The 25,625-nt window shown below is 33.3% G+C and overlaps 1 protein-coding gene across 4 annotated transcripts in view; it reads right to left on the bottom strand.

The window, feature by feature from the left end:
• LOC118197749 (uncharacterized) overlaps window positions 1-25,625 on the bottom strand; it is a 183,771-nt gene that overhangs the window by 20,422 nt on the left and 137,724 nt on the right. The gene's annotated exons all lie outside the window — the stretch shown is intronic.

Below are 25,625 nucleotides of genomic sequence, written 5' to 3' on the forward strand. Positions count from 1 at the left end.
TGTGTATAAGGAAATAGATGATATTATTTACAGATGGAGAGAACTAACCGTCTTTTACATGCAAACATCTTTCAATTGTATCATCATCTTAATGGCGGAATCGTCTGACTTCTATCATCGGGAAAGTAAAAGATTTATTTTCACAGCTTATCGCGTCATCCGATTATAGTGTGCGATACTTACTTTATTTATGTCTGATTGAATTTTATTTACTTAAAACCTACTATTATTGCTATATATTTATAATAACCACTTTCCTAATTACTTTCACTTGCATACTAAAGGATTAAGAAAAGAAATGATAAAATCTTAAATAATCGTAACTTAGAATTTAAGTTATTTGAAAAATGTAGTTTAAAGTACTGAAAATAATTAAAGCTATTATTAATTATGCATATTTAGTCTAAAGAGAAAAAAATTAGGTTATCCTCTGGTTTTTCAGGAAGTGATAAAATATTTAAACTTTAGAAAAATACAAGGAGTATAAAATTTTAAAAAGAAGAAAAATACATTAATTATTAAGCTTATTTTTCTGCATAAATCAATACGTAACACAAGGACATAATAACGACATTTTCATAACTGTTGCAAAAAGGTCGAATTGTGCGAACATTTAGGTGTCGTTAAGACGTCGTGATACGATGCTTTCACAACCAAACTGTAACCTGAGAAAGACGCAATAACGACGTCTATTGGACATAAAGCTCATCTGTAAGACGTAATAAAGACGTCTTTGCAACGGTTGCAAAACAGTGGAGTTTTATGGACATCTGGGCGTCTTAAAGACGACACATTGCAACGTTTTTGCAACATGACTCGCGACCAGTTTGCAACGTCATAACGACGTTGCTGTGCTCTACTTGGGCTGGCAGTGTAGTGAGAAAATGAGGAATGGAGCGTTTGATTAATATCAAAACACCACCATATGCAGGACCTCCGGCAGCAGTCGGTCAGATCTATGATATAATTGCAAGCATAAAAATAATTTTCCAGGCCAAGCATGTGTTCTTGAAGGAGAAGAATGGCAGGACTGTACTCATTTAGGAAGTCTTTGAGCTCATGAGCTTTAGATCTAAGACCATTTGCATTCCATTACGTACTGTGATACAATTATTACAATTAGTTAGACACATATTCATAAGCCTCAGACATTATTAAAAAAATATATATATACAGTTTATCAGTTAGTTTCTCTGCAGCTTCTAACTGCTGCCTGTACTTTTTAAAAATATTTAAGAAGTACATCAGAGTATGTAGTTCATAAATGCTATCAGTCATTTCATTTTTAATCGCTTGCAGTATAAATAACGGTACAGCGCCTTTAGTTTGTCGTTTGGTGAGCCTGAGTAATTTTACCAATTGAATAGCCTAAGTCAGCAAGACCCTTCACAGCTTTCGCGGTATCCATTTCAATGAGTTGGCCTCTAATGACCACTTTACCTGGACGTGCATACGTGGATGGAAAAGGGGAGTGACCGTTGTCACGTTACAGAGTCTTCTTGTGTGTTTTGGGTCCATAAACTGTAGATCTTACTGAAAGACGAAGTAGCAAATTATCGCTATGTACTTGAAGAACAGGTGAGTGAAGACGAAGGTTATAATAGCTTTTTTATTTTAACTAAACAGAACAGAAAATGCATTCACTGCATTCATTGTGAACAGAAATGCCCACAATTTAACTGCCACTTTTCGCTAAATAACTTGAACACAAAATAGTATGTACAATCACAATGAAGTAAATTTTAGCTACACGACTGGCTCCTACTCAATATAAACTTCTTAACCGGCTGCACACAGCAAAGCCAAGCCTAGAATATCAATATAGTCTAAAGTAACTATTCAACTCAAACACGTAGCAAAAACTCGGAATTAAATCTCCTACTGCAAAATGTTAAAAATCTGCTACTTAAAAAATACGATTTCTGAACTCACTTAGATTTGCATATACATCATTTAAATTTTTCTGACAGGAAATTGAAATCAGAAGAGAAAGGAAAGTTTCTTAAAATAAAAATAATTGGTTAGAACAAAATAAGGTTTTTATAATAATTCCCGCTAGAATTTAAATATTTGAAAACAAAATCTTTAACTACCTAGTTGAAAATATTAAATTTTAACCTAAATTTGAAGAGCCAGCCTTACAATCTAACGCTACTACATATTTTAAGCTTAAAATTTTACAATACAAAGTGAACTTGCAATCTTGACCAACAATTTTTGTGTGTTGAATCTCATCTCCTTTCAGTGGATCTGAAAGGAAAAATATACAGTAAACTCTCGCTACAACGATACCCGATACAACAATAACTCTCTCTACTACAATAATGTTTTGTGGTCCCGGTGATTTTGCATATAAACTAATGTTAATCTCCCCTCAATATTGCTATATTCTCTAGAACAATAAACCTCTGTAAAACGATTTTTTCAATCTAAATTTCAGTATTATTTTCTCCCTTTATAATAATATTTTGATTTTCAAATGCTTTTTTTTTTTTTTTTTTTTTTCGTTTTCTTTTGTTATTTTTTCCGTCTATTAAGACTCATTGTGGATATTCACCTTATCCCTGAATAAATAGCTATTGTTCAGATTTCAAAACAGATGAAGACCACCCTTTTGGGAATTGGAGTGGGTGAGGGGGTGAAGTGTAAATGTATGCCTAGTCTCATTTCCCAGTAAGCTTTGGAATTCTGATAAGGTTTAAGGACATCTAGACCTGTCTGGTCACCTTGTCACAGAACAAGTGCCCTTTGTTAGAGGAACAGGGGGAGATGGAGGCGGGGTGTTGTTAAGTGACGTACTGAAAAGTGAGTTCAAAGGTTGTTTTATAGTCTTTAACGATTTTGAGTTCTACGCGAAACATTTGGTTTAAAATTTTCTTTCTTTCACGCGATATTGTTCCCTAAGATGGCAGGGCGAAAGCAACTATCTTTTCGAGATAAACTGAACGTTATCAATGATATTGATGAGGGAATGAAGCAGATTGATGCGGCTAAGAAACATGGATTATCGCAATCTACAGTTGCAACGTTCCTAAAGAAGAGAAAGCAAATCGAAGATGCTGTAACTTCAAATGAAATTAACCCAGAGCGAAAACGACTGAAAGTTGCGACAAATGAAAACATTGATGCTGCTGTTTTAAAATGGTTTCAAGAGATGGGAGCAACAAATGTCCCATTAAATGGACCTTTATTATGTGCAAAAGCACGGAAATTTGCAGCAATGCTAGGGAACGAAACTTTCAAAGCTAGCAATGGTTGGTTAATGCGTTTTCGAGATCGTCATGGAATAACTTTCCAAGAAGTTCACGGAGAGAAAAAGTCAGCCCCGATAAACGACGCAAATGAATGGCGGCAAAACAAGATGAAAGAAATCTTAGAAAAGTATGCTCCAGAAGACATTTATAATGCAGATGAAGCTGGGCTGTTTTTCCAACTTCTACCCGATCGAACATTGGCATTCAAGGGTGAAAAGTGTTATGGAGGGAAGAAATCAAAGCAGAGACTGACTGTTCTTCTGTGTACAAATAGCATAGGAACGCATAGAATACAACCTATAGTCATTGGTAAATCATTGAAGCCAAGGTGCTTTAAGAACGTGAAAAGTCTTCCCGTGGAGTATAAAGCAAATAAGAAGGCTTGGATGACGTCTAAATTTTTTTCCGAATGGTTACAGAAGTTAGACAATGAAATGAAGAAGAGAAAGAAAAAATCGTTTTGTTGATAGATAACTGCGGTGCTCCCACGTCATTTCCAAAGCTACAAAATATCGAAATCGCTTTTCTCCCTGCCAATTGCACTTCAATTTTACAGCCTCTTGATATGGGCATAATTAAGTGCTTCAAAGGATATTACAGAAAACGGTTGGTGGACTTGTAAACTTTGAAAATAAAGTAGAAGACCCTTTCAAAGCTGTAAATGTCAAGGAAGCGTGTGACAATATTGCTCGAAGTTGGTGGGAAGTAACAGAAAAAACCATTCGGAATTGCTGGAAAAAGGCCGGTCTTTGTGTTATGGAAGATAAGAAATCTGATAATCATGAAAATTCCATAGACAATGATCTCTCAGATGATCAAGAATGTGTTTTGCACATCAAAAAATCCGTATCCCAACTTGAGGAAACAAGCGGTAAAAAGTTTGGAATTAGTATAGAAGACTATTTAACAGCAGATGATGATCTTATGGTTTTCGCAGGAGTTACTGATGAAGATATTCTCTCTGAAATTACTGATGAGATAGGAAACAATGATGAAGATGATGATAATACAGGTCCATCGCAGTCCTTATTGTCATCTCAGGAAGCTCTTCAATCTGTGAATTCTCTACGGACATTTTTTTCAAGCCTTCCGTCGACAAATGAAGAACATTTTCGTGCACTAGACTCAATGCATACAGTATTGGTGAACTTAACAGTTAAAAAAATCAATAAACAAACAAAAATATTGGATTATTTTCAATAAAAAGTGTTTTCAGGTATGTGAATATTTCTGTGCTTATTTTCTGAATTTATCTTATTTATTTATTTTTTTAGTATTTAAACCACTATTATTAGTATTTTACAAATTAATTTCTTCTAAATACAGACTTAAAAGTAGTATGTTATGCACCTTAAACTAATAATAATAATAAAAAAAAAAAAAAACTCTTATTAAATGCTCAAAATATGTGGGCCCTCGATATAACAATATGCCTCTCTACAACAATATATTTATTTGGTCCCTAAAATATTGTTGTAACGAGGTTTCACTGTATTAGGAAAAGTTTTTAGATAATACCTGCATATGGCGGTAACCAGACAAAAGCCTGTTGTGGCATGAACAAAGTCGTAGCTAGGGTTTTCAGCGCCCAGGGACAACTGAAGATTTCGCGCCCTCTACTGCTTACCAAGGATGGAAAACATTTAATTCTAAAATGTCGTAACATCAGTTCGGCGCCCCTTGGATTCTGCGCCCGGGAACAGATGCCCCCTTGCCCCCCTCTAGCTACGCCCCTGGGCATGAACTTATACATAAACTTTAAATACTGATTAATATCGTTTTATTTGTTTTTTGTTGTTTTGAGAATGGCAACAAAAAGATTATTTAATTTTTGTTGTTCTTGGAATGGCAACAAAAGATTACTAATGATGTTGTTCTAAAGAATTGTTTGCATTTGTTAAAAACGAAATAAAGATTATTTTTGACTTAAAACGTGGATTGAAGTTATTTGATGAAACGGAGTTCTAAAAATAAATATTAATTTGGAGTCAGAGCCAATAAGCCCACTGGACGAAAGCGCACGTAACAAAAGCCCACAAAAAAGGCCCCACTGGAATAATTGCCCACGCGACTAATACCCACATCGATGAAAGCGCCTATTGATAAAAACCCACATTGATAAAAGCCTACATTGACAAAACTCCACACCGATATATATGCTACGTTAAAATTAATATTTTTTTTTCCTTTTTTCTTCAGCTGCACAAAGCAGGTTCATGAATAAAGATAAAATAAAAAATAAATTAAATTAATAACAAATAATTGATCAATAAATTTATGTAGGCTGAATTAAAATCCCATGTGTATATAGAACAGAGAGTCAATCAAAATAATGTAATTAAAAACATATACATGTATGCGTAACTTTGTTATTATATTTATGCGACAAATGGAAATGCCCTCGTATAAGTCCGACAAAGGGAGGTGAAAAGGAATACTGGACATACTGCTTCTTTTAATTCTACAAAATTATAAGGAGTATAGAATGTATGTAAATTTTCATCATATACCGAGAACAATTTATGAATAATTTAACACTGCAGAAAATTTTGCATATAATAAATTTAATATAGAGAATTAAAGCTGAACTTTCATTTCAACGAAAAAAATAAAAGTGCCGTATTCTATTGTGATTAAGAAAACATTTGTGTCCGCTATCACAAATACTGTTTTAATAGTGAATTAAAAGCACGGTTTCAAATAATCTAGTTAAATTTTGACAGCTTCGATTTTAGATAAATTAATTTCATTCCCACTTGAAATTTCATTTTTAATCGTAATAATTATTATTCGTAAAATTTTTCAGGAAGTCATAGCTATTTTGGATTTACTGAAAATGTGAGTTGTTTTTTAGTGGGCATTCGTTTGTGGGCTTTTACAAACAAGCAGTTACAGAGAGGAGAGCCTTGTTTTTGCTTTATTCCCTATTGAACCAAAGAACCAAAGAATGGCCTCAGAAGCATGGTCCATACTCAGAAGAGAGTGGATAGCAGGAGAGCAATTAAAGGTTGGTGAGGAAAAAATTAAAGAGGATTTGAGATATTTTTTGTTAATTAATAGAAAATAAATCTGAAATTCCGCTTTTAACTGAAGTTAACCCCTTTCTTGCATTTTCTTTAGTCTAGTTCTTGAATAACTTTTATCTATGGATTTAGTTAGAATTTCAATTACTATAAAAATTTTAATAACTGAAAAACGAAAGGAATTAAATATTTCTTAACCATTTTATATGGATAATTCACTGTTTTTGCAGTAAAACTGCAGAGTGGAAAAATATGCTAGTTCCTGATTCGATAATGTCTCTAACAACTTTTTGATGAACTAATTAAACATGTCTGTTATATCGAAGCAAAGCCATTGTTTAAAAGTAAAACTACTGAACAATTTCTAAAAGTAATATTTTTCATTTTAACTTTCGTATGGTTGAAAACGCACTTAACTATTCGAATAATTTTAATAACGAAGGTTTCTGAACTCAAGAACAAAAGGATTTAAGAACCATGAGCCCAGCGTTGAAAGAAAAGTAATCTTGCACATTAAAATAAATTTTATTTCAATAAAAAGTATTATGTTGTTCGATTAACTATAAACGCTTAAAAAAACAATTCATTTTAATTTACCGTAATTATTTATGTACAAATACTTTCAGTGAAGCAAATTTAAAGAGCATTTAAGAAACTGAATTTCACTGGAACACTTCTTTTGTGGGGTTTATGCTGTTATTACATGTTAAATATTACTTCGCCTAGATTAAGAAAAAGAAACACATAAGCTGTAAAAATTTATTATTTAGAAGAACTATCAAATTAAGGTAACTTTCTTCACCTCGAAATGCATTGTTTTCCCTATACGAATTTCATATTCTGACAACACAGAAATGGTGGCCACATAACTTTTAGGAGATATTTATTATAAACCTCGTGTGTTGGAGATCAAGTAGAAAAAATGCATAATTATGGAGCTACATTTTGAATAATTTTTCCCTTATTGAATGAGTTCAAACGTTTCTAATATCTTGTTTTCTAGCATGAAATGTTTCACCAGTTTTTAAGGTTCGTTCCTAAGAATAATTCATTAAGAAGTTAGTAAGAACAAGTAAGGTATACTTCAAATTTGATCTTTTAGGTTTATCAGGTTTGGCTAGTTTGGCTACCAAATAAGCGTTTTTGAATTCAGCATCAAATTTTTAACATAATTTTTTTTTTTAAATTTGTGTCTTAACTTTTATTTTTAAAAAACATGCACTAATCCGAAGATTTATATAACAAAAGTTAGTATAAGAGAAGTGTAACAAATTAAATTATTTGTACATTCAGTCATTATTAAATACTAATTCTGTCTAGACTGTGGGTCCTCAATCAGGAGGAATACTCCTAAGAGGAATTTCACAGTTTCAGGGAGTAATCTAGTCAACCTTTTCTTTACCTATTAAGTATTTAGATTTAGTTTATGAATATAAAAAAAAAAAACACTTTTGTTCAAATTTTGGTATTTATCAACACTTTTTATACGTGTTTAATTTATAAAATGCATTAAAAATAATCCATATTTAAACAAACGCATATGTACTTTTCAAGCTTTGGGAAGGAGGGATTGAATGATCGTTTAGCAATAGTGAAAAGGGCACACGAGAGGAAAACTGTCGAGAATCACTGGTCTAGACTGAGCCAACTTGAATTAAATATAGAATTTTATACTTTACGGATCTTTAGTTCTTACTGTAGAGTCATTAAGTTTTTTTAGTCCAAAGGGGCTTTGTCCCTGAAGGACTATTGTTTTCGTTTTGCGATTTTGCGTTGGTTCATTATAAATGTAAATATCCGTTTCATTTTTCAAACTGTTGCCACCAAATGTTAGAGTCCTGCATTATATTTGAAGAAAGTAAATAATGAAAAATCTGCATAAATGTTATGCGATATTTCTCGCATTGTAATCAAACAACGGTACATAGAGCCATCGAATTTTGAATGACGTAATCCTACTGCGAATATGGGCATGCAGAAGCCCAAATTTGGAATTTGGAATTTGTTTTATTATCAATTTCATATTTTGTAAAGCTAACGAATTTTTGATTAACAAACTCAAAGATTTCAAAGCGAGCTATGGCAACGTTGTACAGAAAAAAAGATTTTTATCTCCAGCGCGCGAGACTCTGTAGCGGAAATTCTAAAGATATGCTCAATTTAAAACTATTTTGCGATATTTCTCTTCAACTGAATTTTATGGTTTAAGTGCGAAGAACGTGATATTTAATAAATAAAGGTAACAGACAGAATGTTAAAAAAAACGCCCCTTTGGACGTAATTTAAAGTCTGAAACATTTCACATTTTCTTTTTCTTTTTTCCCCCTCGTTTCTTATCTTCCTTCTTTTTTTTTTTTTTTTCTTTTTTTTTTTTTTCACATGCGTGAGGCATGGAAAATAAGCAATGCCCTCTCCGAAGATTCGAACTTGGATCTCGCGAATACGCGCCGATTGTACTAACCGTTACACCACGAAGTCATGCTCGAAGGAGGGAGAAAATACCTCATATACTTCTCCCTTTTGAAGACGACTGGGGATTAGGGGACCCAGTCTTCAAATCCTGGTGGGGAAGAATCATCATCGACTATCTTTTTTTTGTTCAGGCTGTAGAGACATTAGGTATTTTTGGAGGCCGTAGAGATGAAAAATTAGCAACCGCCTTCGCCGGAAATCGAACCACGGACCTCTGGAATACCGGCCAGCGTGCAGAAGCATTACACCACGAAGGCAAGCTAGGAAAGTGGGAGAAATACCTTATATACTCCCCTTTTTAAAAAGCGACTGGAGTTTTCAGGGGACTCAATCGCCAAATCCTGGGTGTACAAAATCCTCCACCAACACCCTTTTAGTTCGGGCGCAACTGTAGAGACATTAGGATTTTTTGGAAGCCGAAGAAATGAAAAATAAGCAAACGTCTTCGCCGGGAATCGAACCACGGACCTCTGGAATACCGGCCCAGCGTGCAGAACCACTACACCACGAAGACACGCTAGGGAAGTAGGAGAACTACCTTATATACTCAACTTTTTAAAGGGCGACTAGGAATTTAGGGGCCTAGTCGCCAAATCCTGGGTGCGGAGAATCATCATCCACAACCCTTTTAGTTCGGGCGTCACTGTAGAGACATTAGGTATTTTAAAGGAAGCAGGAAGATGAAAAATGAGCAATCGCCTTTGCCGGGAATCGAACCACGGACCTCTGGAATACCGGCCCAGCGTGCAGAACCACTACGCCACGAAGGCACGCTAGTAAAGTGTGAGAAATACCTTATAAGACGCCATGCTGGAGACGTGAAAAATGAGCAATGCGCTAGCTTGGACTCTAACATGAACCTCTCGAATACGTGCCGAGTGTGCTAACCGTTACACCACGAAGGCATGCTGGAAGGAGAGAGAAAATACTATCCTATTATGTATTATTTCAGCCTGTACTGTCAATTCTACTTAATAATGGAATGTGCATTTTATGAATAGAATATTGTACAGCGTATTCTGAATAATGTATTGTATAGCACATTGTGTATAATGCCTCGGTAAAATGTGTAAGTTCCCGTAGCATACAGAGCTATGCTTTGAGCTGCAGGAAGCATAGTAACTATAACTGTAGTACTACAACTTAATGTATTCAAGAGCACAGAATGTAAATATTATAGTAGTTATATGTATGGGTAAATATTATTGCATTCTGTGAATTTTAGTGTATTGAGTGTTTTATATATAGCAGTGTGTTAACGTGCATATTATGGAATGTATAGTGCATGGCGAGTACAGTATTTAATGTATCTGGCACATGTAGAGTTAACGTGATGAAAGATATTGAGAAAGCTATTATAAATATTCCTCTGTATGGAATACCAAACAAGACACCTGTACTTTGTATATACTCATCTTACAGCAGAGCAGTAAGTAATGATTGCATGCTTTTGCATTCTGTAATCCCCCCCCTCAATGTGCATTTCTAACAGTTTTTTTAAAGCTTTTTGTATTAAGAATTATGTTGTATATAACAAAGAGTTACTACCAGTGCCTATGTTATATAATCAAGAGTAATTAATGTTCAATGTAATACGTAGCTAATACACACAGTGCATTAAGTGTAGAAATGAGTTATGTAAGGCGTTCTAAATATAGTGCAGTGTTCAATGTAATATTTATTATAAAAATTTTAGTGTATTGAGTGTTTTATATATAGCAGTGTATTAACGTGCAATTTGACCAGTAGAATGTTTAATTACAAACTTATTTTTGGTATGCTTTAAAAATACAGCAAAATTTATGCCACAGTGAACTTTTAACATAATGTTATTTAATCAAAAGTAATATGGGCTATACTGTGTCCTTAAATCTGTATTTTGTATATTATAAGTACAACACAAAGTAAACAACTTGTATTTCTGTGTGCAATTGTGTAATTTGTTTGCAATGTGCCATTTTGCTCTTTATTTAAGAGCTATTAATTTATTTATCTGTTGTATCAAGTTATTTATTTAAACCTGTCTTATATAACTAAATTATGTACTATATAATCAAGTTATGTCTTATTAATCAGTTACATTGTTCAGAATCTGCGGTGAATTGTCAGAAATAATGTTCAGCGCAATATATTGCAAAGAATATTTAGTGTATTAAGTGTAGCATTGAGTTGTAAATGTCCCTTAAGTACAGTGCAATGATCAACGCAATGCATATTATGAAATGTATCATAATATGCATAGCGAGTATGTGTAGCAATGTGTTAACATGCGATGTAGAAAGGAAAATGTTTAATTCCGCATGCAGAAAAATCTTTATTTTGGCCTTGTATGGCCATGTACTTTGTATTGTTTTCGGAGTGTAGCTTCAGTTAGTTGCGGGATCCGGACGATACCCGAGTAGTGTATGTAAGCTGATCGGGCGGGTGACCGGACCTGCTCTCACATGTCACCTGCCAATTCTACTTTCCATTTCCTCACCAGAATGTAAATAAGTTAGTAAGTAAACGTGTTTAGGATGCAAATGAGTTAAGAATATTTAAGGCGAAGCTTTTGAGATTGAAAGGGAATGCGAGAATTGGCTACTTCGACTTCTGCTGCCAGGGTTTAGCCATTTGCGGAAGTAAATTAATTGTCTGAGAAAGCCTTTTAGGCTAATCTTGAATTCCTCTGTTTGATTTATTATCTTGAAATGTTAAGTTTGTTAGTTGTGCTGATACTTTTACCAGCTCAATATTTTGTCGATTGAGTTGTTAAAATATCAAGACAACAATTTAAGTATTGTTGTATGGTTGTACTGATACTTTCACAACTCATTCGCCAATACCGAATAGCTAAAGTATCAGCTCATCTATACAGCAATATTTAAATGAAAGCAGTAAGCATAAATATGCAGAAGAAAGTAAACTTTGTAAACAATTTTATAGTAAACACTGATGTAAACAGATCATGTTTGCAAACACGCCCTAAGGCTACGTTCAGACGGCAGCACAAAGGGCATAGAGGCATAGTCATAAAATACGGGAGTTCCGTTCATACCTGTGAGACGGGCTAAGCTGTGGCCAGTGAGAGAAGTTAAATTTGCGCATGCGTGGATGTGTCTACACCTTTCGCGCATTGTTTTCCCGCTCAATTGATTTCCCGCTTATTTTGTGTCATGGCTTTTTCAGCTCACCACAAAGTTTTACTGGCTCAACAAAATGCTCTTTTATCTGCCCTTCTTATTAGCCAAGAGGCAACGGAAGAAGGTAAAAAAAGAAAAAGTTGGTTAAATGGTCTATATATATATATATATTTGGAAAGACCAATACTTGGTTGGCATAAATTTCTGTGCAAAGCAGTATGGAATATTTTTGTATTGCACTGTAGTACTCTCTATACTACAAACACGAGCATGCATATTTATATATATAAAACCTTCTTCCATTTTTATATGTAATTTCTCCTAGGAGAAACACGATATTCTAAATATGCCTAATTAAAAAAATCTTGAGGATAAGTGACAGATAGCCTGTATATAATATTTTTCCATTTTGCAGGTGTGAAAGCAGTTAAGCGGAAAACAGTACTTACCATACGTTAATTTTCTTTTTTTTAATTTTCAATCAAAAGAAACATGTTTCTGTGCTTATTCACTGTTACTGTCGATCACTGCAGTAGTTGGCTGCACTACTAGTATCAATTATCACAAGTACTAGTATCCCACAACTGGTCACCATGACCAGCAAACACAACTAAACTTGTACAATATTATGTAACGTTCACCCAACAATGTATTTTATGCTCAATCATTAAATACATTTTGCCTTGTTGCCAGCTGTTTGTATGCACCTATTTCTAATCATTGGCATGTATAAGCCGCCCCCCTGAATTTCATATGTTTTTTCTGAAAAAAAAAAAGGGGGTTACATTCGAGAGAATACAGTACAAAGTAAACAATAACTTTCAGGAATTTTTATGGATAATTCTGCAAACTGGTATGTTTATATCACATGAGTAATTCAAATTAAACTCTGATCTGCTTTGAGATGTCACAGATGTAAGTTCCATCCACGTCTGTTGTCAGAAGTAATTACGTTTAATGATTTTTCATTTGCTAACAGATTATGACAATTCTTCACTCACTGGCAGACATGCATATTACAGCACCAAAAAGAGTTTAATTTCAACATATGCTGTCATTTTTGTTTACGAGCAATATCTCAAAAGTAATTTCTCATTGACAAATTTTAGGTACCCAAGTCTTCAAATACAACAAAATTATAAACATTCATCCCTTACTCAGGAATTTCTACCAAAGAAATAGCATGAATTTAATGATTAAAATTCCTTCAAATGATATTAATAAAGAGTGGATAATAATAACAAATACAGTACAAAGTCCGTAATCCGGACTCGTCGGGACTCCATCAAATGATATTAATAAAATTCCATCAAATGATATTAATAAAGAGTGGATAATAATAACAAATACAGTACAAAGTCCGTAATCCGGGCTCGTCGGGACTTCGGCGATTGCGGATTAGGGGTTCTTCCGGATTACAGATAATCAATTTAAATCTGGTAAGATGGCATGCAGAAATTATACAATTAAAAATATGAAACCGTAATTTATGAAATAAAGAGCAATTATGATCTAATGGGTATCAAAATCCCCCCCAAAAAGCTTAATATTTATTTATTTACTTTATTAAACATTTCTTTCAATGTAAGTTGTTTAAGTTGCTTCGTTTTTTGTGCTAATACTTTCTCTTTAATTCTCTCTTCTGTAAACAGTCTCTCTCTATAAATTGTTTCTCTTCTCTTTACGGGCATGCGTAGCGGGCGCGCGCATTAAACGCGCATGCGTAAACGTATTATGTGTAAACGCATACGCATGCGCATGAAGTTTGTAGCTTTGAGGTCCGGATTATAGATCATTCCGGATTATGGACGTCCGGATTAAAGACTTTGTACTGTACTATTCATTAAATTATAATCTGTGTTATGAATTATGTGTGCTATTCAGTTTCATTAAAAGTAAATTCCTTTCATGGAGAACGTAATTAAGAAACAGAACAGAACATCATCAGGAGACATAACTGGCTAGACTGTTGACTGTTGTTTTAAGGATATTTCACTACATTTTTTCCTTCTTAGCCTTCATAAGAGCATTTTCTCAAAAGATTAATATTTTAAAACTTATACAAAGCTTACACTATTGAATTGACTATATTGAATTGACTAATTCTTAAATGAGTGAAAATTTTTTTTCTTTTTTTTTAAAGTAATATTTTTACTGTTCCCCCCCACCCCCCCTCCAAAAAAAAACAGCAGCTTCTTGATATTGATTTGATGTTTTAGTAAAATTAATTCATGAAGTTTGTTTGGAAAGAAAATCAGCATTTGAAGCAAATAGCAATACAATATTTCCAGCTTTTTCAATAAATTTATTCTTATAAATACAAAAATAATTAAACAGGAAGAAAATGATAGTAATAATTTATACAAAAGTACTAAACAGAAAGAAAGTAATTATAATTTACACAGAAAAAGTAAAATTTTTGAAAGCATGCATTTTTTAAAGAATTTTTATAATAAAATCAAATATAATGGATGGGATCAATCATCTACAGGATTATACACAGCGTGCATGATCCTGAGCTTAACTTTACGAGTTTCATCCATATTTTTCAATTTATTGTGCAAACTCATAAAAAAATGCATGTCATTATCGTAGATTTCTTGCGAGATCAAGTCATTATTTCGTTCGGATACGATGTGCTCCATATTATAAAAAAGTCGCCTTCGATGTAACAGCGAAATCATCTATAGAAAGCCGCTTCGTTTTAGTTTCGCTCTGATAGGTCAACGCTTATCCCAAACTCGGCGTAAAGTTGAAAGCTTGAAACCATATGCCACGAGCCCTAAACCAGATTTTGTGACGTAGCACAGACTGGTTGCTTTGTCAACGGAGCTCAGCTTTAACCACTTATGCCCTTTATACCCCGTCTGAACGTAGCCTAAAAGAACATCCTCTACATCCCGCATTTATCATCTTCATCACGCCTTTATCTACTGCAGTATGTAATGTCCTGAAACATGATGCCTGTACCCATTGCAATAAATAACGCCATAAAACATGCACCTGTATCGCTATATATATCATGTAATATAATGCATTTTACTTGATCTAATTTAACGCCCGGCGGTGGCAGAACTTGCAGTGTTGGCTGGAGTCACAATTTCATCATGACTCGAGGATGCCGGAAGGTTGTTGGTTTCCTAGTCAGTATGTAGCGCTAATGTCTACTTACTTTGGGTAAATATTAGGTAGCCCCTTCACTTCTACGTAGCATAACACCACAAGCAGTGGTCTATATGTTGAGCACAAGGTGTACTCTTGTAAGTAGTTCTCTTGAATAAAAGGTAATTCCATTTCCCTCTAGAGGTCTTCATGGATAATATTCTCTGGACCAACCGATAAGTTTTAAACCAATAAGTACAATGTCCTTTCTATATGGTTTAATTGGAATATTACATTTCTTACTTTTTATGCTATTAAATAGGAGATACTCTGAACCTTTCCTTCTAGTGTATTGTATTAATTAGTAACGACCCTATTAACATTTTGGAACACAAAACATCGCGAATTCCCTTTTACACATCTTATTCAAATGCTATCATATGTCAATGCCTGATAAATGTAAATTGTACACCTTCCATTTACACATTTTCCCTCATATTTAACTTTAATCCTGCTTTTAAAATATATTCAAGTTACATTTCTGATTCTTTTCCCTCAAAAATAAGTACAGACTTACACAAGTTTCTTTATTGTAAGACCTGCTGACTTTGAACAAAATCTTATAAAGAATACTAAAGTTTCATGGTATAAAATTCACTGAAACCGATATATGGGTAATTTCTACCTAGTTTAGTTCAGATACGTACCAACTGTATTTCATTTCTTATTATTGTACTCTACAGACATTTACGCGAATATATTCAGAACACTCCCTTTTATTCAGCAGAAGGTTTCATTTATATTACTAACACAGATTCTGTTAAAATTCTTCAAAACATTTTACAAAAATATCTTGGATTTTCTTGTGCACATCCTACTTAAATCATCAAACATACGCTAAATCTTGATTTTCTTCATGTGAAAACGTTACTTGGATTCTGAAGATGATTCCATCTTTTACGGCAGAAAATCATAAACACTGCTATATTTGAACTCATCACAGCCTTAATTTCTTAAGAAGGTACAAGATTTTTAACTACGGAGAAAAATATCCATACTGTAATGTATTATTTTATATTTGAATTATAGCCATGTCTATAATAAAGGCGAAATTAATATTTAGCTAGGTATAATATTTAGAAGCTATTAGCTAGATATTAATTAGTTAGGTATTAATATTTAGAAGCTTCTTCTTCCTCCGAGCTCGGAATATTTTTTTTTCAGATAGTATCATCAATATTGTTTATGATCTTCAGTTTTTTTCACTTTTAGATATCTTAATTTTGTTCAAAGGATTTACCAAATTCCAAACAAATGTAAATTTTAAACTTTCTATTTACACATTTTCCCTTAAATTTAACTTTTATCCTTCTTTTAAAACATATTCCTGTTACATTTCTAATTCCTTTTTCTCCAAAATAAATACGGACTTATACTGACTTTGAATCGTACCTCATAATACAAGAATAATAAATTTCCATGACGTAAAGTCTTTTTAAACCAATAAACGCGCATTTCATCCCAGGTAAGTAGTATGAAACGAAGAATTCAGAGCCAAGCGGAGGATTGTTTTTTACTTTATAATCTTCGAAATTCTCAACGTATTCTAATTTTAACTTATTTCTTATTTTTACAAGCATAATTACTCAAATATATGCTTCGATTTCTTATAGTATTTATTTTTAGATGTAGTTTTTTAACTTCTTTCATACATTTTAACGTTAATAATTTCTAATATACTCTTAATTTTAACTTAATTCCTATATTTTTCTGACTATATACATGACCTTTATTTAATTTTAGATGTAATTTTTAACTTCTTTCGTACTCTTTAACGTTTGAATTTTTCAACATATTCTTAAATTTTAACTTATTTCCTGCATTTTCAGCTTTTTTTTTTTTTTAACCTGGATTTCATCAACTTTATTTATTGCGTTATTTAATTTACTTCAGAGAGATGGTCTTTACGGGTGAATTGCAGTTGGAAGGTATTTAGGGCCCAAGCAGTACGGCGGGAAGCACACGTAATAAAAGTGGAAACACGTGGGAGGACATAATGCCACATCAAAAGTGAAAATTATTATGTATGATTAAATTAGCTTCTGAGGCTTTAATGAAAATGTATGTAAAACTTGAGGGCACGGAGTATAAAGAAGGAGGAGAAACTGGTATTACCACTTTTCCCAAAAATGGTCCACTTATTGTCGCATTATTTATAGAGGGCGCTGCAATCACCAGCGGTCTGTCTTTTCGTATTATTTTGCTTAGACAGTAATAGCGAAAATACTGATTTGATATATATTTTCATTATGAATAAATCAAATAATGGAGACTGTTTCGTCCCTGCATGCAACAGTGGTTATGGAACTGTTACACTGAAGAATAAAAGCTTGGGAATCAAGAAACCAAATATATTTAGAGTTCCAAAGGAGAGTAACATTTATATTATGCCTGATCATATATACGAATTTATATAACTTTTCAGAACGTCTGGATTGTTAGTAAATAAGAGAATATTTACTGTATGCTTATAAAAAAGTAATAAATTGGAAATTAGTTAAATATTGCACATAACTTATGTGCATCTGCATTTCGTCCATGAATGTATGCAATCGTTAGATTTTAAAGTTAAATAAATTTCTGAAATTATACGAGAATAATACAGTATTTGCCCTTCTACTTCATTTACAGAAAAGAAGATAAACTCATTCCCCCCTTCTTTTCAGTTTGAAGTAGGTTTTCATAATAAATGGAAAAAGAAGACAATGCTGCTTATAATTAACTTTACTTGCATGATAGAGCGAAAACATAACAGCAGATAAGTGTAATGAAAAATGGATTTTCTGGGAGATAAATTCAACATATTAAATAAGTTATCAATATGAAATCATGCCACCTGATCACATGAATGAATGGCTATTAAAAATTAAGATTTAAATCGTGTTACAGTGCAGAGTGAGAAACATTATGCACAAGGATTTAAAATTTGAATTTGTAGAACTGTTCAGGTGTTACATGCTGCAGTTAAATTTTAATTTGACATTATAATTTTCAAATTAAATTTGCATCAAAGTAATGTAAAAAAAATTACATACAACAAGTATATTTTTATTTTGTACGTAACTGAATTCCGATATTTATATATACTTGTTGAAATATATTTTACAGGAACCTGCTAGAAAAATGGAGACACGGAATTTAGTCGGAGTAAATAAGAGAATATTTACTGTATGCTTATAAAAAAGTAATAAATTGGAAATTAGTTAAATATTGCACATAACTTATGTGCATCTGCATTTCGTCCATGAAAGTATGCAATCGTTAGATTTTAAAATTAAGTAAATTTCTGAAATTATACAAGAATAATACAGTATTTGCCTTTCTACTTCATTTACAGAAAAGAAGATAAACTCATTCCCCCCTTCTTTTCAGTTTGAAGTAGGTTTTTATAATAAATAGAAAAAGAAGACAATGCTGCTTATAATTAACTTGCATGATTGAGCGAAAACATAACAGCAGATAAGTGTAATGAAAAATGGATTTTCTGGGAGATAAATTCAGCATATTAAATAAGTTATCAATATGAAATAATGCCACCTGATCACATGAATGAATGGCTATTAAAAATTAAGATTTAAATCGTGTTACAGTGCACAGTGAGAAACATTATGCACAAGGATTTAAAATTTGAATTTGTAGAACTGTTCAGGTGTTACATGCTGCAGTTAAATTTTAATTTGACATTATAATTTTCAAATTAAATTTGCATCAAAGTAATGTAAAAAAAATTACATACAACAAGTATATTTTTATTTTGTACGTAACTGAATTCCGATATTAATACATACTTGTTAAAATATATTTTACAGGATCCTGTGCTGCTAGAAAAATGGAGACATGGAATTTCTCGGGCCGACCGAATACTTTCGGGGAAGGATGCTGTAACGATTTTCCGAGACCAAGTTGTCCAATGGCACGGTATTCAAATTAGAAATGGTCACCCTAGACTCCAGAAAGAAGCAATACCTTCAATTTTTCCAAATCTGCCATCGTATGTATCTAAACCATTATGTAAAAGAAAAGCACCTCCTGCAAGAAATGTGTGTGTGGTTGTTCATTTGGTTGCAGATAATGTTGCTGCTTCTAAAGCCACAAAGGATTTTATTTTTTCCCTGTTCACTGAAAGTCTGCAGAAGATTTCCAAACCACATTGTTTGTGGATCGTAAATTCTATAGTTGTATTTATTGTATGTGCTCAATTGACTACTAATTACACGTGTGAAAAAAGCGTTATAATTGATAAAGATATGACTATAGAGGTTAGTTTTATTTCGACATTTTTATCATTTCAGTATTGCGCATCAAATTGCATTTGGTACTACCGTGTAACACATTCATTGCTTTTTTTGTACTAATTTCTTCTTTGCTTATTCAACGACATCCTGCTCAACATAGACAAGTGTATAAAAGTGTTTGATTTCAAAATTTCGTGGTATGATGTGGTTATAGTGGTTTGTAACGTTTCTTCATCCCGTATGTGATTTATCTAATTAAGTGTAACTGGGGATGTACAAAAATTACATTTTGCCTTATCATGGAAATACTTCTTGTACAATTCTCTACTGTGTGCTTACAATATGATATATTAGAAAATGTTATGTACCATATTTATATCATGCACTTATATGTATTTTGCATAAAAAGTTGCTTGCATTAAGACTGAGTTTATGTGAATATATTTTTCATGATGAATTATGGAATATTAAAATTAATGTTTCTTTGTTCTAATATTAGAAATTTTGTTATTTATATGGCATGGATTGATGATACTTAAATGATAAATCATACTTAAATGATTTAAAATGTAATTTGCAATCTAAGTAATATGTATTTCAGACTGTTAGCTCCATCGTGATTGTCATGATTTTATATGAAGCTGGCACCACATGATACTGGAATTTTCATTATCCACATATTAATTTTCCCTCCTTCTCCGCCCCCAAAATGTGGTGAATATCAGATGAGGTCACATTAAATTTATGTCCTTGGAATTATTACAGTCGTCTTAAAATAGAAAGAGATTTCATCTGGCGACAATTTGTTCGCCAATTGGTTTGTTGTGACACGACTAAGCGATTTCATCAGACAACAACTCATTTCAGTTCTGAGTGAGAGAAATATTATGATTGATTATTTTCGCTGTGCAATATTTTCATTGGGTTTTCTTCTGCATTGTTTGTACTTTTAATTTTATTATATCAAGAATAAAGGAATTCCACTTTTTTATTTATCTATTCTAAATTATGATGATGACTACCCCTTCTAAATTGATTCTGGACCTTAATTTTTCAAAGCAAAATTTAATTAAAAAGTCCTTATGTTTTTTTACCTTTTTCTCATGCGAAGACATTAAAGCTTTTTTTTTTTTTTTTTTTTTTTTTTTGGCTTTCCAAATTTCATCCTATTTGCTGAACTCCTCCTTTGATGATGATAAATTTTTAATCTTTGATGATGTGGAGATAAAGGCTTCATGTGTAAGTGCTCCGTAGACTAAACTTCCTTGATCCTTGATATTTTCATTGGTTGAGATGCTTAACTGTACTAGCTTATAAATAGCGGGAATTGATGAATCTCGTGGCCTTTTGGGCCTTTCATTTTTTTTTTTTTCGCTTCCCTCTGGATTTTTGCTGCTTGTACTCTTCTTGCTACAAATATGTAGTAGGCTTTTTCGTGGTTAGCGTTTCTTCACCTTCTTTTGCAGTTAGTGGAATAAGCTCTATTATACACTGGTGTGCAAAAATTAAGGACGAGACGGTTTTTTCAATATAACTTTGTACAAAAGCTTTCCAAATCAACACAATTAGTACCGATCCCCAATACGTAAGGACATGAGTAATGTAAGCAACACTTACTAAAAGAGAAATCAGAGGGATAAAAAGAAGCTTTATTGAAAAAGTAGCATAGATCGCAATGCGACTGAAGGCCGAAACATCCCTGTGATGGGTGTCCAGCAAGAAACATCCGGTCTTTAATAGGGGATATGATCTCCCCTGACTGCTAGGCAGGTTTCACAGCGTCTGCCCATGCTGAGAATGAGGGTGTCAATAATTTCTTGAGGCATTGCTGCCCATTCGTCTTGCAGCGCCAATCGAAGCTCCGGAATCGTTACTGGTGGTAAGGTACGAGCTGCCAAGCGTCTGCCTAGAAAATACCATACATGCTCGATGGGACTGAGATCCGGAGATCGTGCCGGCCAATCCATACGTTCAATATCCTCACTCTCTAAGAGCTGTTCGGCAGCTACTGTGCGATGACATGGTGCATTGTCGTCCATGAAAAGGAACTTCGGACCCATAGCGCCTCTAAAAAGACGCACATATGGAAGAAGAATCTCGTTACAATAACGGGTCCCGTTGACTGAACCTGCATCGAAGATGTGAAGGTCTGTACGACTACCAAGCATGATACCTCCCCAAACGAGAACACCGCCACCTCCATACCTGTCCTTTTCAATGATGTTCGAGGGATGATTGCGGCTTCCCCACTCTCTCCAGATGAGTATGCGATGAGAATCGCTACTCAGACTGAATCTGCTCTCATCTGTAAAGATGTCCCCATTCATTGTCTCTCCAATTCCGGTGTTCCCGGCACCACACAGAACGCCTTCTCCGATGGGCAGGTGTTAGAGGTACACACCGTACAGGGCGTCGTGCAAACAGACCACCACCGTGCAGTCTTCTGGCCACGGTAAAACGCGATATCGGTCGTCCATTCGCCTGTGTCGTGTGCCTAGCGATTTATCCCGCTGTCTGCCGCCTGTTTCTTCTGGCCTGTAAGGCAATATACCGGTCATCTGCGGGTGTGGTTCCTCGTGAACGACCACTACTAAACCCCCGGATAGCTGTTCCTGTAGTTTGAAATTGTCTCCAAAGTCGTGAAACGATGCTGTGAGCAATTCCGAACTCTGCAGCCACACTTGTCACACTGCGGCCTTCCTCCAACTTCCCAATGATTCGACCTCGGGTAAAAGCATCCAGATGTCGTCTAACAGATTGATTATTCGCCATTTCTCGCTGAGGAAGCAACTCGGTGTGATTTTAACTGCTATACGGCGTGCAATCTCTTTGCCAGAAATACTGATCTTACACCGACAACATGCTTTATACTACTCAGACACTCCCCCATTACGTCTACCTGCATATCTGCGCATGTGCTACCGTACATCACCTTACTTAATCTCCTGATTGGTCTTTCTGTCCGCTCTGCCTCTTCGTTCAGCTGATATGCTAATTTTTCGACTTCGTCCTTAATTTTTGCACACCAGTGTATTATAGTATTACTACTGGAGATGTTTTACATACAAAAAAAAAAAAAATGTGATGACGGCTGCTGTTATTTTCCAAATGCAAGAGACATTCTCTATGCTATTTCTTCTGGAGTATGTTTGACTTTTCTTCCCCACTTACCATACGAGAGGTGTTGAATGCTGTTACGAAGGCTGTGAAACTACGGTCGGTGCAGAATAATACAAATTTTTTAGGTGCCAGGAGGGATTCTACAGTGACGGACTACATGCAGTCAGTATGGAGCAAAGTCTGGCGAGAACTGATAAACAGTCTTTGAAAATGCATCCTGGACTCTCTTCTTTTCCTTTTATTGGACAGTTCACTATAACATGGCGAAGACCATTATTCTACCTTGAGTAAGCCGCTATACTACTAAAGTATTCTCTGAACACCATGATAATTACCCCACAAAATTTCCTATTCGAAGCAATCCTTAAAATTGAATTATGATCCTAGGCTCTAAACTGTTTGCAAATATTACTGAACAAAATTTCGAATTCAGACCTTAAATCTTGTTAATTAAAATTTTCATTTTATGTATTTCATTTTTTTACTTGTTATGCAATTAACAATATATTAATATGCAAATACTGTGTCCAGCTTTCAAATATATGTAATTCTAACTTCCATTCATTAATGTAATTTTTTTTTAATTTTGTACAACACCATGTCCTTAGTGAAACTTCAGGATATGCCCGAATACTGCACATTTTACTTATAATAATATGCTAATTAATGATCTTGAATCTAATATATTGTATTTAAGATGCTTATTGTTTTCAGCTTGTTGATTTGAATCATGAAAAATTGAAAATATTGCCGCTTGAGTGAAATATTTCCTGCAAGCCTCATGAGCCAGAGATCAAATGAAATAAATGCACAACTATGTCTTGAATAACGATGAAACTGTAATGAAACGATGAAACGATGAATAACGATGAAACGATGAAACGATGAATAACGATGAAACTGTAATGTAATGAAATAATTTCATAACAAAATATTTCCTATTTCTTTACTTTACCATTTTGAACAAATCATTTTAAATATAAGATTTTATAGTTTATATATAATTTCTGGAATACTTTTTCTTACGGTCAGCAGCCTGTAGTAACTAATTCGCTAAAAACTATTTTAGGTGTGAAACTGAAATTTGCATACACAGATCAGATTATAATTTCATTTCAGTCTTATAATTGTTATGTTTAAAGAAAAATCCTTTCACCTTTTGAATTTTTAATGGTATTAAATTATGATCTGAAGTTTTCAGTTTACCTTTTTTTATACTTGCATCGTACTCCTTGTTTGATTAATCTAACATCCCTTTGTGTAGCCTACATTCAATTACTTCACTAATATATTGTTTAATTCTACATAGTCAAATTTGTATCAACACCCGCTGGGGAACAAAATAAGAATAATGCATAAACAAATTAAATCTTTCTTTTTTTTAAATCTTAAACTTTGATTTAAGAAATATCTCCTTTATATAACAAACTTTTTTAATACACTGGGAGAATGAGTATATCCCAAAGGTTCAATAGTGTTAAGTTTTTGTATCTAAAATTAATATGTATGATAGAGGTGAGTGATGAGTTATGAAAATTTTAACGAAAAGATCGCAATTAATCCTATGAAAACAAAATTCTAAAGTATGATGAAATGTGTTACTTTTATCAAAAACAGAAAATACAAATAGCTGTGCATGAATAAGAAAACATTTTGAAATAAAAAAGAAACCGTTTAAAGTTTTTAGAAGGAAAAAAATATCTTAATATATTAGATAAGGTAAACTCTTCAGGATATCGATCATCAATACTTTTAAAAATTCTAAATGCAGGAGTTAAGTAAAAGTCCTTATATACTATAATTTGACGTAAAATTCTTTCATGAAGCAAAAGAGTTCTTATAAGCTTTCAAATTGCATGCTGCCATCATGATCCAAGCAGATGATTGATTATTAATATTTGAACATATATATCTTTACTAATGTAATTTAATTCTTGCTGATTTGGAGGAGGATGAATGATTTATTTCATTAATGTTTCTATTTAACCTTCTAATTGTAACATTAAATAAAAACATTGAGCTGGGGAGTGCCAAATTAAATGTAAAAAAAAAAAAAATTTGAAGTTTAATTGCAACTTCCATTTTTTTCCCAACATTTCAATTCAGAGCAAACTGCAATTAAATGAGTTTTTTTAAATAGTTTTCCATATGAGTTCAAACTATTATATAATTATATAGACATGTACACATTCAGCAGCAGTACTTTCTAAGCCAGAAACAAGAAGGGTTTAGGGTTTGGGGTTTGGTTCCTAAGTAGCACACGACGCTGCAAAGTGGTCGTGGTAACTTTTACGACGTCTTTACAACGTTGCGACGACGCAAAATATTTGCTGTTGCATCTTGGTAATTTGTCGACGTCGCTGAAAGGTCATGATATGACCGCTTTTAGACGTGGTCATTTTAGCAATTTTTTTCATAATTCATCAGCGTTATTTTTAGAATGAAAAGAGGCTAAATCTGCCCTTTCAAGAATCTGAAGTCCGCATAAGATTTTATTTTGCCATGTTTCATTACTTTATTTCATCTAAATATATTAATCTAAGGTAGATTCATCTAATGAAGTGTATATTTAATATAAAAACTTTTGATTCATTAAGTTTAATTAGTACTAAAAATACGTGCTAAATTATTGTTTAAAATTTTGTTAAAATATTTAATACTTAAAATATTTTTTTAAAATATTATAGCAAAATATTTAAAAATGAAACTAATCTATAAAGTAAGTTATTAAGTTATGCATTTTATATATTTAAAAAAATCGTATTTCCGAAATCAATCCAAATCACATGTTAGCAATTATTTCACTGCTGAAATATGACTTTATAATTTTTGAAATAAGGACGAATTTATTTGAATTAATATGCTGATATTATATGAAACATTTTACCGCATACAGAGCAAAAACTACAATTTTCGCGAAGATATGTCTAACCTCCTTGGGGTAAAGGGTATGGAGGGGAGTTGAAGATACCTGATTCGCCAATAGTAGCCTCGTGAGTGGTCACCCGCTGCTGCTTGAAAATGAAGTAGAACAAAACAGAGAAGGAACAAAACAAATATCACTGTGGGTTGGAAAAGGAGAATATTAGATGTTATGAGTCAAGAGTTGGGTAGCATAAGGCTGGAGATTGAAGTCTATTTCGAGAAGTTCATATTTAAAGTTGTCTACGTAGGTAACCGTATCCGTATGTACAGCTTTGGCGAAAAAGTTATTATTGAGTTTACTGATGAAAGTTT

The sequence above is a fragment of the Stegodyphus dumicola genome, chromosome X2 (genome assembly GCF_044657685.1).
Source record: "Stegodyphus dumicola isolate Sdum_Otavi_A_Nest chromosome X2, ASM4465768v1".
Taxonomy (NCBI): domain Eukaryota; kingdom Metazoa; phylum Arthropoda; class Arachnida; order Araneae; family Eresidae; genus Stegodyphus; species Stegodyphus dumicola.